This window comes from Clavelina lepadiformis, chromosome 2 (assembly GCF_947623445.1).
Source record: "Clavelina lepadiformis chromosome 2, kaClaLepa1.1, whole genome shotgun sequence".
Lineage (NCBI taxonomy): Eukaryota > Metazoa > Chordata > Ascidiacea > Aplousobranchia > Clavelinidae > Clavelina > Clavelina lepadiformis.
Window position 1 is genome coordinate 5,873,179 of NC_135241.1, and position 10,372 is coordinate 5,883,550.

Below are 10,372 nucleotides of genomic sequence, written 5' to 3' on the forward strand. Positions count from 1 at the left end.
TACAGGTCAAGCGATTGAGTCATGTTTATTATAAAGCTACTTCCAGCTATTGAAAACAGATATTTTTACTTTAGGCAAACAAATTATGATTTAACAAAATTAGCCTGCTTTGTTTTTACAGTAAACATCGTTAAACCAATGCTCCACCGCACGTAAACAATAGTTGTAAACAGCCTAAACGCCAAGCCCGTCAGCAAAAGTAATTTCCTTCATTCTTGAAAGCCGCTTCCTTTGTGCTTTGCAAGAAGGTTTAAGATTACGAAATCGGTAACCAACAAGCGCAGCGGGTCACAACCAAACAACATGTGTTTTCTCAATTGACGTGCAATTTTTCGTTGCTATATTAAACTCTGACAGTTATTTTGCAATCACTTTAGAAACCTTGCTTGCTTGGAACTGGTTGTGGCGCGAGGATTGCCAACGCTCGAAGTTCAGAGCAGATTTACAGACATGGTGTCAAACTATACGGATTTGAAAACGACCGATTTCTGCTATTGTTATACAGCTACGTGATACGTTAATGATAAATACACCACTTAAGTGATCATATATCTTGGTTTTGTAGACAAACTAACTCTTGTGAAATGGTTTAGAAAGTTGAACTTAATTTGACGACATCTAGCCGCACATTCTTGGAAACGAATTAATGTCAAGTCTAACGGTGTAACCTAAACTACAAAGCATTTTGGCAATGGTAGCCCATATTGCCAGGTGGTTGAAGTATTGCCCTAATTGGTTTCGCGACTTTGTGCACACTAGTTCTGAAAGTTGTAATATTCCACAAGTACACTTACATAACGCAAAACTGAACTGTGTTTGCATATTCCCTTGGAGAGTTACATTTTTATTACGATATGTGCAACAACTTTTGCTGTTTGAATTTCTATGCAAGGCGTTTGTATGAATTTTCTTATCTTCGTTAATTAGGGCTCATAATTACAGGCTTATGAACCAATTTTATGACGGAATGGTTATACGACTTGTGATGTTCAAATTATGTCTTTGTGCTAAGCAATATCAATCGTGCACAATCATAGAGAAAGCTCAATTTACTGCATCCTTTGTGTAGATGCTGTATATAGTAACCTATATACTTTATGAAATGATGAACCGAACAAAGCATGTCAACGTTTAAAGCAAACTAGACTGAAGTTTTATTATTGCGGCCTAAAAAGGAAACGACTGTAGAAATTATCTTCTACATAATTAAGATTTAAAAAGAATCGTGACGAATTGAAACCGGATGCGGAGTTTTTCATTCTTCTTCCACCGCATTTCACCATTACTGCCAGATGCAAGTCATTCTTACTCGGAACGGAGCAGATAAACATAGCGATTTGGTCATATAAATATTCCAGTAGGTGGATGAGAACTTATTTATAGGTTCATTCCATCAGCATCCTCGATACGCAGTTGCTGAGGACAAATTTAGGCTTTCTGCTCCTTTACAGCAGGGCTACTCAACTGGCGGACCGCGGTCCGAATGCGGACCTTTTCAGTGCTGAATCCGGACTTTATCGGTCTCAGTATTTACGCAAATGAAATTGTTCATCATTAGCTTTATTATTCCTGCTTATTCATTTAATCAGTGAGTATTTAAGTGGTAAATTAATACCCATTCAGAGAATTATTATATTATATACCGTATTTTAATACATTTGTATGACTGTAAGTTATTTCATGAGAGTTATAACGGACCTCAGCAAATTTTGAATTTTTTTAACTGAACCTTTGCTAAGAATAGTTGAGTACCCCTGCTTTACAGGTTTTATGTCACTCGATCATTCGGTTTATTTGCTTCATTGTTATCATCAAGGGTGTTTATATGAAACGTTTTTGGTGTTGGAAATACCTTTAGCGCGTTGTTTAGCTAGTTTCTTCCATTAATTGTTGCAATGCAACGTTGCACAGGTGCTTAAATGAGTCACGTGACTTAGATTTACACGATAGCAATTGTCATGCGACCTGGTCAATCGCATCCACGCAGCTTCACCCTACAAACTTCCCTCCCTATAGTGCAATACGTTGCACTTGGTGTGCGTCAGCCTGGTCAAAGTCTATAACTGAGTGTAAAGAGTTGTTGCTATAAACAAGCCTAAGCCTTTTCTTCTTGAAAGAGGAAGTTTTCAGATAGGGACCAATTAATTATTAATAGCGATACCAAACAATAATTGTGGGTGGAGAAAATATAGACTTGACGACATTTATTATTTACGGTGAAAAGAAAATTGTCTGATAAAAATAACTACAAATGATGCGGTTTGTGAAGAAAACAAATTATAAATAAAGCATCTTGGCACAAAAATATATTTTAAGCTTGTGGGCCGGAGGCAGACAACGAAATAAATGACTATGTTTTGGCGAAAACCCACATCCATTTTACTGAATACTTATAGTCAGTAACAGTACTTGTCTTCGACAAGCAGTATGTTTGCATTATTCAGTCTCCGTTATCAAGTTTTGATTGTACAATAAACTTGGAAGCATTTACCATCTGTTTGGTGTGTTTTTAAAAAGCGCAGTAGAATATCGTGAAATGAATAAAGGCACCTCTTTACTTTTAATACTTCTATGGCTAGTTAATCGTTTTTATCATGGATGCAAAATGTTTTTCTCGCTTTGCAAGTAACACCAGCGCCAACTGCTCATTACAGGTTCTTACCGTTCTTACCGTTCCAAGTTTTGATCCAACTTTCGCAATTGCAAGGTCATCGTTACTAGTTCTTGATGCGGTAAAAACATTGCTCATTCGCCGTTGTAAGCATCCTGCTTTCAGAGAAAAGGTTAACTCATTCTCCTCATGATGTAATGTTGTCTAGTAAATGTGAGAGGCGAAGGAAAAAGAGATGTTTTGTAAATTGAGTGGGACTAACTTGGAAACAAAAAGTAGACTCAAAAAATCACCTTCCTCGTCTACGAAATTCTGTTAGCCAAATAAGTGTTATTTTGTTTTAACGAGCTGGATTTAGACCGCGCCGTGTCTTGCACTGGTAGCACCAATTCAATGACCGTTTGAGAAAGACCTGTATTTGTGGCTTCCCAAACCTTTTATAATTGCTGGCTTGAAAGAAAACCTGAATGTGACCGAAAAAGCAACCCATACATTTCGCGCCCGCGTAAAAGTTTTATGAAACAATTTTTTCTTTTTATAGTCGTTAAAATGCATTCACATGGATATGATGAGCTATGTTGGGTAATTACAGTCTGCCATATAGACACGTGCTTGCGGTAGGAAAAACAACGTTCAGCCTTCCTTCGAAAAGCCTTGCCAACAGATCACAACCCGAAATAAACAGTCAATTAAAACTAATTAATTCTGGAACTTTCTCAAAGGCTTGCCAGAAAATATTCTCGTCAATGGAAAAACCATATTCATTTGTTTGGCGAGTCTCAAAGAAGGATGTTCGATACAAACTAACACCTACGGCTTAAACGCAAAAATTTACTTCATTTAAATTGCATAGATGTATATCCTTTCTTCACAATGGTATCACAAAGAAATCTTCAAAGTTGTTTTTCAGTGTCATTGTAACTAATTTGCTTGTTACAGACAGCTATACTCTCCAATTCTAGGAATTTCGCGATTAATCGTCGGATTTCAGTAAGACAAACAGTATCAGCTATATCATTGAACAAAACACAAATGTTGATCTGAATACGTATATACAGTACCTCAACAAAAAAGAGCTTCAAAATATCATTTGGCTTAAACAAAAAGTTGAAAAACGCCGCAAATAATGCATGTGATTATGATAACGCAAGTCATTTATTGTGTTCCGTTTCAGAAATATGTTTTTAATGTTTTGACCGATATGTTCAAATCAACATATATACGCAAGCCAGGCTATTCTGGTTTAAACAACATAAACTGTTTCAATACAAGTTTTACGAAAGTATGTTCCACGTTTCCAAGTTTTGCATAACCTACAACTACACGCTTTAGCATGCTGATAGCTTTGACTCACCTGCAGCATGGTCCCAAAAACCAGCAAGTTTTGTTATCAAAAAAATGGGGCAATCATTGTAACCCCACCGAGCAACCTTAAAGTTTTGAAGGTTGATAAGCGCAAGTTCGGTGAATGGTATGGAGGTCGAGTCTACTGTCCAGTGGAATACGCAGACTAGTTTTGGAAGTGAAAAAAGTCATCACGACACAATGTAAGAGGCAGCAAGCACGACAGAAGAAATAATTAGAACGAAACTATATCACGCTCAATCTTTTATGTCATAAATCAAAATTTATTTCTGTCATTTTTTGCTTCGAGAAACGTGCACTGCAGCGCGTGCTGCTAGTCAGCTTTTGTGACGTGTTCAATGACGCAGTATAGTTGCAGGTCTAACTTCTGTCGGGTATTATTTAAATATGGTTTAATAAGTTGCATCCCCCAAAAACAATAAGCCCGATGCTGTTTCGTGCCCTGAACGCTACGGCGTTGCTATTATTAGACACAGCACGAAGTCTTACCTCGGGTGTATCAATCACGTAATTAACTATATGAGTAACATTTGAAGATGTAACAGCACGTTTATTTATGTTTGTGTAATTTTCTAGCTTACTACGCTTTTTAACTGGCAAATAGTATAAAAATGTTGACTGAGTCAGATGCGCACAGCTTGGAACCGACTTAGGGGAAATCTTGCTGGCTTTGTGAGCAAACAAGTAAGGTTTTTTGTGTCACTCGCACTGATACCAAAATCCAAAACTCATTAAATTTTCATTAGAGTTAAAGTTTCAGATCACACATAAGTCATATTGGAAAAGTAGTTCAAAGGCTGTTCGCAAATTATTGCAAAAACCGACGCACTGCTAACCTAAATTGTATTAACCTTAACCTTAATTATATTAACCTTAATTATATTAATCTAACCTATACTCCTAAAAAAAGAAGTGAGGTTCACCGTCAAGCAGGTATGGTATCCAAATGTATATAAAAATGGGGACAAAATGACACAAAGCAAGAAAAACTAAGGGATCGCGATCCCTCGTCAAGAAAAAGTGGGGGGACGGGGATCCCCCTCCAATACACCACTGCTGCTATAACGGATCACAACATTTTACGAAGATTAACTTCTGCAAAAACAAGCTTTTCAAAACGGGAAGTGGTAAAGTCTACTAAAACCACAGAACACTTAACAGAATTTTTCAAATTGTTAAGGCTAAAGTGCTACTTCATAACGCATCAAGGCCGAGCTTAATAATAGGTGAAAACATTAAAATCAAAATTGCTGCATAAGCAGTTAAGTATACTCACATAGGCTGTTTTGAATGAAAACAAATTAGATTCAAAGAAAAGCATATTTCGTTATGACCGCCTGTGCTTTTAATCAGAGGATTTAGTGGAACTGAACCAAGTGGAAATTATTAGTCATAGCACATTGTGCATTTGCGCAACTAAACGTCTGGCCTGGCTGGCCATGTTTAGGCATATATTCATTATCAACTACTAATTAATTTCAAAATCTTTGTAGTATTGGCTTATCAGCTTCATTGCAAAGTTGACCCACTGGAATGCGAAACCCAAACGTAAAAGGGTTCAGTTAATCCAGTTAAAACAGCAAGTGTTATACAATGCACAAAAGGTAGCCTGTTTTGAAAGAAAGCGAATTAACATTTTCTCTGATGTGTTATTTTTTCGTGTCTGACCTTTAACCTTTTATGAACTTTGTTGGACCGGACAATATCAGGGACATTATCTGCTAGCTTGGATATACGCTCATTGGACAGGGGCACATTGATAAACAAGGCTTAAAACTGAAATTCAACACGAACAAACCTACAAATGTTGTTCTGATAGAGACTAGATTGTAGATTGTAAAAGTTGTTTCGTTAACGGAAGTTTGATTAACCTGTAAGCTTCATCGAAATTGTGATAAACAAATGAGTCATTCCGGGAAGCACTGCAGTAAAATCCCAGTATCAAGATGATATTCATTCTACTCATTGTATTGCAAGTTCCTGGTAATCACGCTATGACACCATTGCAGTTGATCACGTGACAAAACTTATTCCTCGGCAAACTTCACTTCCATTGTTACCGTGACCAGGTGACCGATGACCTTTTGGCCTGGGGTCACTGGAAAGGGTATATCCGCAACTACAGGAAAAATTTGCAATGGACAAGGCGTATTTCAAAAGGTCCATTGAAACTACCAGATTCCGGCTACACTATACGCATTGCTGCTGACGCGAATGCGTAAAAGGGTTAAAAATATGACGGGTATTTCTCGACAATGTTTATGCGAGAAGAGTTTGGATGCCAAACTTTAAGTTGCCAAACAATGCCAAACTTAAAGTTCGAAATCGATGTGTGACGTTTTGGGATAATTGCATTACACAATCTCTGACATAATGGAATCTTCGCCTCACCTCTAAGGACTCGGAAATTTTGAAATTCGACTTATTTCCAACTGAAGTCGACGCGGGACTGTGAACAGTTTGGGCATACTTACACTTTAGATTTATATAGAATTATGTCACCACATTTGTACCACCACAAACGTCTGTATACAGCGCTAGCAATTTCGGTTCCATATTGCAAGTCATCTATCACATTTGGTTCTGTGCCTATAGCTGTCGCACAATCGTTATTTTTAGCAACAAACTAGCATAATAAATTGTTGCAGTACATACGTGTAGATCTTTATTGATTACGTGCAGAATAGCAACCACGAAAACAGGAAATGTGCGCTGGTAGGTGATGTTCAAATTCTACCAAGCGGCTTATGATAAATAATTTAATTAATCAAATTCATTTAAGTTCTCTGGTTTTTCTTTGTCGGCGCGTTGCAGAGTTTCTCGTTTTTGGCAAGATCTGCTGTAGATTGCGATCACGATGGGAAAAATTCTCTGAAACTTGTGACGTTTGCAAAGATAGGTAAGTCCATGCGGAAACGTGTTATGACGTAACGGAAATCCAAAAATCCCCGTAAAAAGTCACATAGCAGAAGATAAACGTGTATTTTTTAAAGCTATTTATTTGTCGTGTTATGGTGGCATATTTTCAGCGAACGATGCAATCAACGACTTTGCGCGGGACTTGCGTATATTTAGAATGATTGCTCGGAGAGGGAGAAACGCCTGAAGACGTGCAGACAATTATAAGTATTTCTTTAGTGTGACTTTTAATTAAAACCGACGGTATTTGTGGTACTCATGCTGCATATACTTTACCTAGGCACGAAGGCTATGCTTACACGCGAAGAAATTCAAAGAAATAGCTGAATTGGTTTATTTCTGTCATGGAGCTTTTGTCACAGCTTTAGAACCGCACTCGTACGGAGAAAATCGAAAAAAAAAATTAATTGAATACATCAGTGAAGTTGTCAGTTATCGGGGTCTTACTATAATTTCTGTAGGAAACATATAAAAGAAACGTCTATACAGTATAAGCTCACTGGCAACATTATACTTTGATGGGTCAACGGTAGTTCACTTTTACAGTTGTCGTGTTAAATTAAATCGGGCCTTTTTACGTATAATATGTCATCGGTATATAGGCTATTAACCCTAACTTATAGTAGTTTATAATTAAATCTAACTATACTTCTGTTTACCTTTTAACAAACATGGCTTTGGATCTTCAGCAACGTACTCAGTCAATGGAATAATAATTATAATATCTTTGAAAATAAAAATAAGGTTTGTGGGTAAATATTACTTACAAAAAATCGGGTTTACTATGAAATAAAACTTGGTAAAACCTTACGAATACTGCATCAAAAATTTTACGAAAAAACACCAAAAATACACCTTAAATGAAGATTGATGTAATGAGTATTCAAACATATAAAAACGGACGAGTTTAGTTTTAATTAATATTGTTTACGAGTTGCGAAAGTTTCCAACACAATTTAAAAATTTCCATAATACCGAACATCATTACTCAGCGTATCATTATAGCTTTAGGTAATTTTGATTTTGTATTCTTTCAGTATTTTGCAAACTTTTCGTGATTTTTTTTCCACTAAAACTATTTTACCTGTTTCTGATGCAGGTAATAGTTACCTGAGAATAATGACGTAACATTTAAGACTTTTAATTGATTGAATTGTCATGATTACATTTCAACCTCTCCATATATTTAAAGAAAAACACATTTACCTTTTGATCAACAAGCAATCGTTAAATATGGAAGTTAATTCAACAAAAAAAAGATTTAAAAAGAAAAACTATGGGTTTGCGACAGAAATAGCCAATGGATACATTTGTCAGTTCAAAATTTTGAGTATAAACCAAAAAACGTTTTAGGCCGAAAGTATAACGTTGGATGTGGATCTTTTTTGGAAACCAGCACTGTCAACATGTGGTGCTTTATGCCATCAAAACCACTTTATCTCTGTTCGTCCGCTTTTATTGATATCATGTTGACGAAGCAAACATAGGAACCGGCGCCAAGTTATTTTAACATTTTAGAAGCAAACTTGTTCCATGTCCAGGTTTTGGAAAAGCAGTCAACTACCGCATGTGCAGGTGAAGACGACAGAAAAATCCCACGGTAACACACTATACAATTGCACAAACTAACATGAATGAGTAAGAAGTATTGACCATAAGTGTACATATTGCACGGTAATCACCCGAAAGAAGCAGTAATTCGAAGCGGCAAACACCGTTCGATGGCAAGGAGAAAAGTACTATTAAAAGGAGAAAGGTGTCGGGCAAAACCAAGATGTAGACATTGATCTCCGCGTTAAATTGAAACTTCAGCCTACAGTGCCGTGAGAACCAACAACGTGTGCTACTACGTAGTTAAAGTAGGCTGTAAGAGAAAATAAGTTTAATGAAACAACTTAAAGAAATTAAAAGTTTAAAAATATCACCTTTTACGGATTGTTGTTTATCCACCGATTGAAAACATAAGTCTATTAACGTGTTCGCTGTGTCACAAGTAAGATATACCATAAGTCTACATATATTGCAAAACATTGTTATTGAAGAATGTTTGTTTCCATCACGAATTAAAAGTAACCCCAGAAGTGAAACATGGAAAAGATCAAAAATGTACAACAAAGTTGCAGTGTAACATCACTTCAAACAACCTAAAAACAAATTATCTTGAATAAAATAGTTTTTGTTTCATTTTCCGATAAGTGAAACATTGGAAGGAAAGGGATGAATTAGCCTACTCTTTTTAAAGACAGACAAATCCTAGCGATTATAGTCGGAAATAAAAATTACAAAGGTTTTGCGTTTACTTATGTAAGTTTTATATTTTGAAATTCTTCATTCGCACATTATTTTACATAGATTCATTTGATTTAGAAATTTTAATGAAATAAGCCCTCAAATAAACCACTATATAAGTTAGGCTTTTAATAAGCCTTATAGATAATGCAATTACGGCAAGCTATATTAAAAGCTTTGAAGCAATTCAATAATTATGTTGTAATTACTCCAAATAACTGTTAAACGCAAATCATTTGATTTATGACAACAGAATTTACTGAGGCAACCATCATTAGGCTATAAAACATGAATTAGAAAATCTTGATAGGCTATATACATAAATATCCGATCGGTCTATAAGTTACTACAATTCCCGTAATATTTTACAACTTTTTTGCGATTAATTAAAAAAATATTTTGCAAGTTTATTTTAAGCCCAACTGCCATTTCGTCTATCGCCATCGTGACAAAAGTTGTCATAACAAGCAGTCAAGCTAATCGTCTTTTCACGACTTTTATGCAAGCTTAAAGTGGGCTGTGTGGGAGAAAGTCATGATTTTCTACTCGGATTACAAGGTCACAACATGGATTAACGATAGGGCAAAACAAGATAACACCCTATTTTTAAATTCTTGGGAACTATGCTGTCCAGAAAAGCATGCACTCCTACAGCGAAGCAATGTTACATTTTGTCTATGCCTGAGCCAACGGCAGAAGGTAAGCAGCATAGATCGACACTTGTTTATTGCCACACAAACGGCTGACGGCCGTTTTTCCTCAAGCTTCTTCCCAGCTGGTAAATCTATCGATCGTTAGCCGCAAATAAGCATTGAGTTCTGTAACCGTTGACCTGTCTGGGTTCAGAGTAGATCAAATTAAAAATTTGATTTCAGTGGGTTCACTTGGCGTTTCAATTGACTGAGTGACGCCATTTATGACATCACAATATCTTGCTAAGTCGTCGTCTGCAGCCGCTCAAAAGGGAATATGAGAACGTGCTGAAGAAAGAAAACGAAACCGTTCTGCCAAATTAAATGTCGGTGACAGTTTTAGAGCGTCAAAAACGGCCATTAAATACGGAAATTGACTTGGTCATCAATGGACACTTTACAGATTTATCGACACTTTTTGTGTGAGGTTTAAATCGCTACGTTTGCCACAATGATTCCTTGTACATTTATTCAGTCTGCTAACTCTGTATACAAA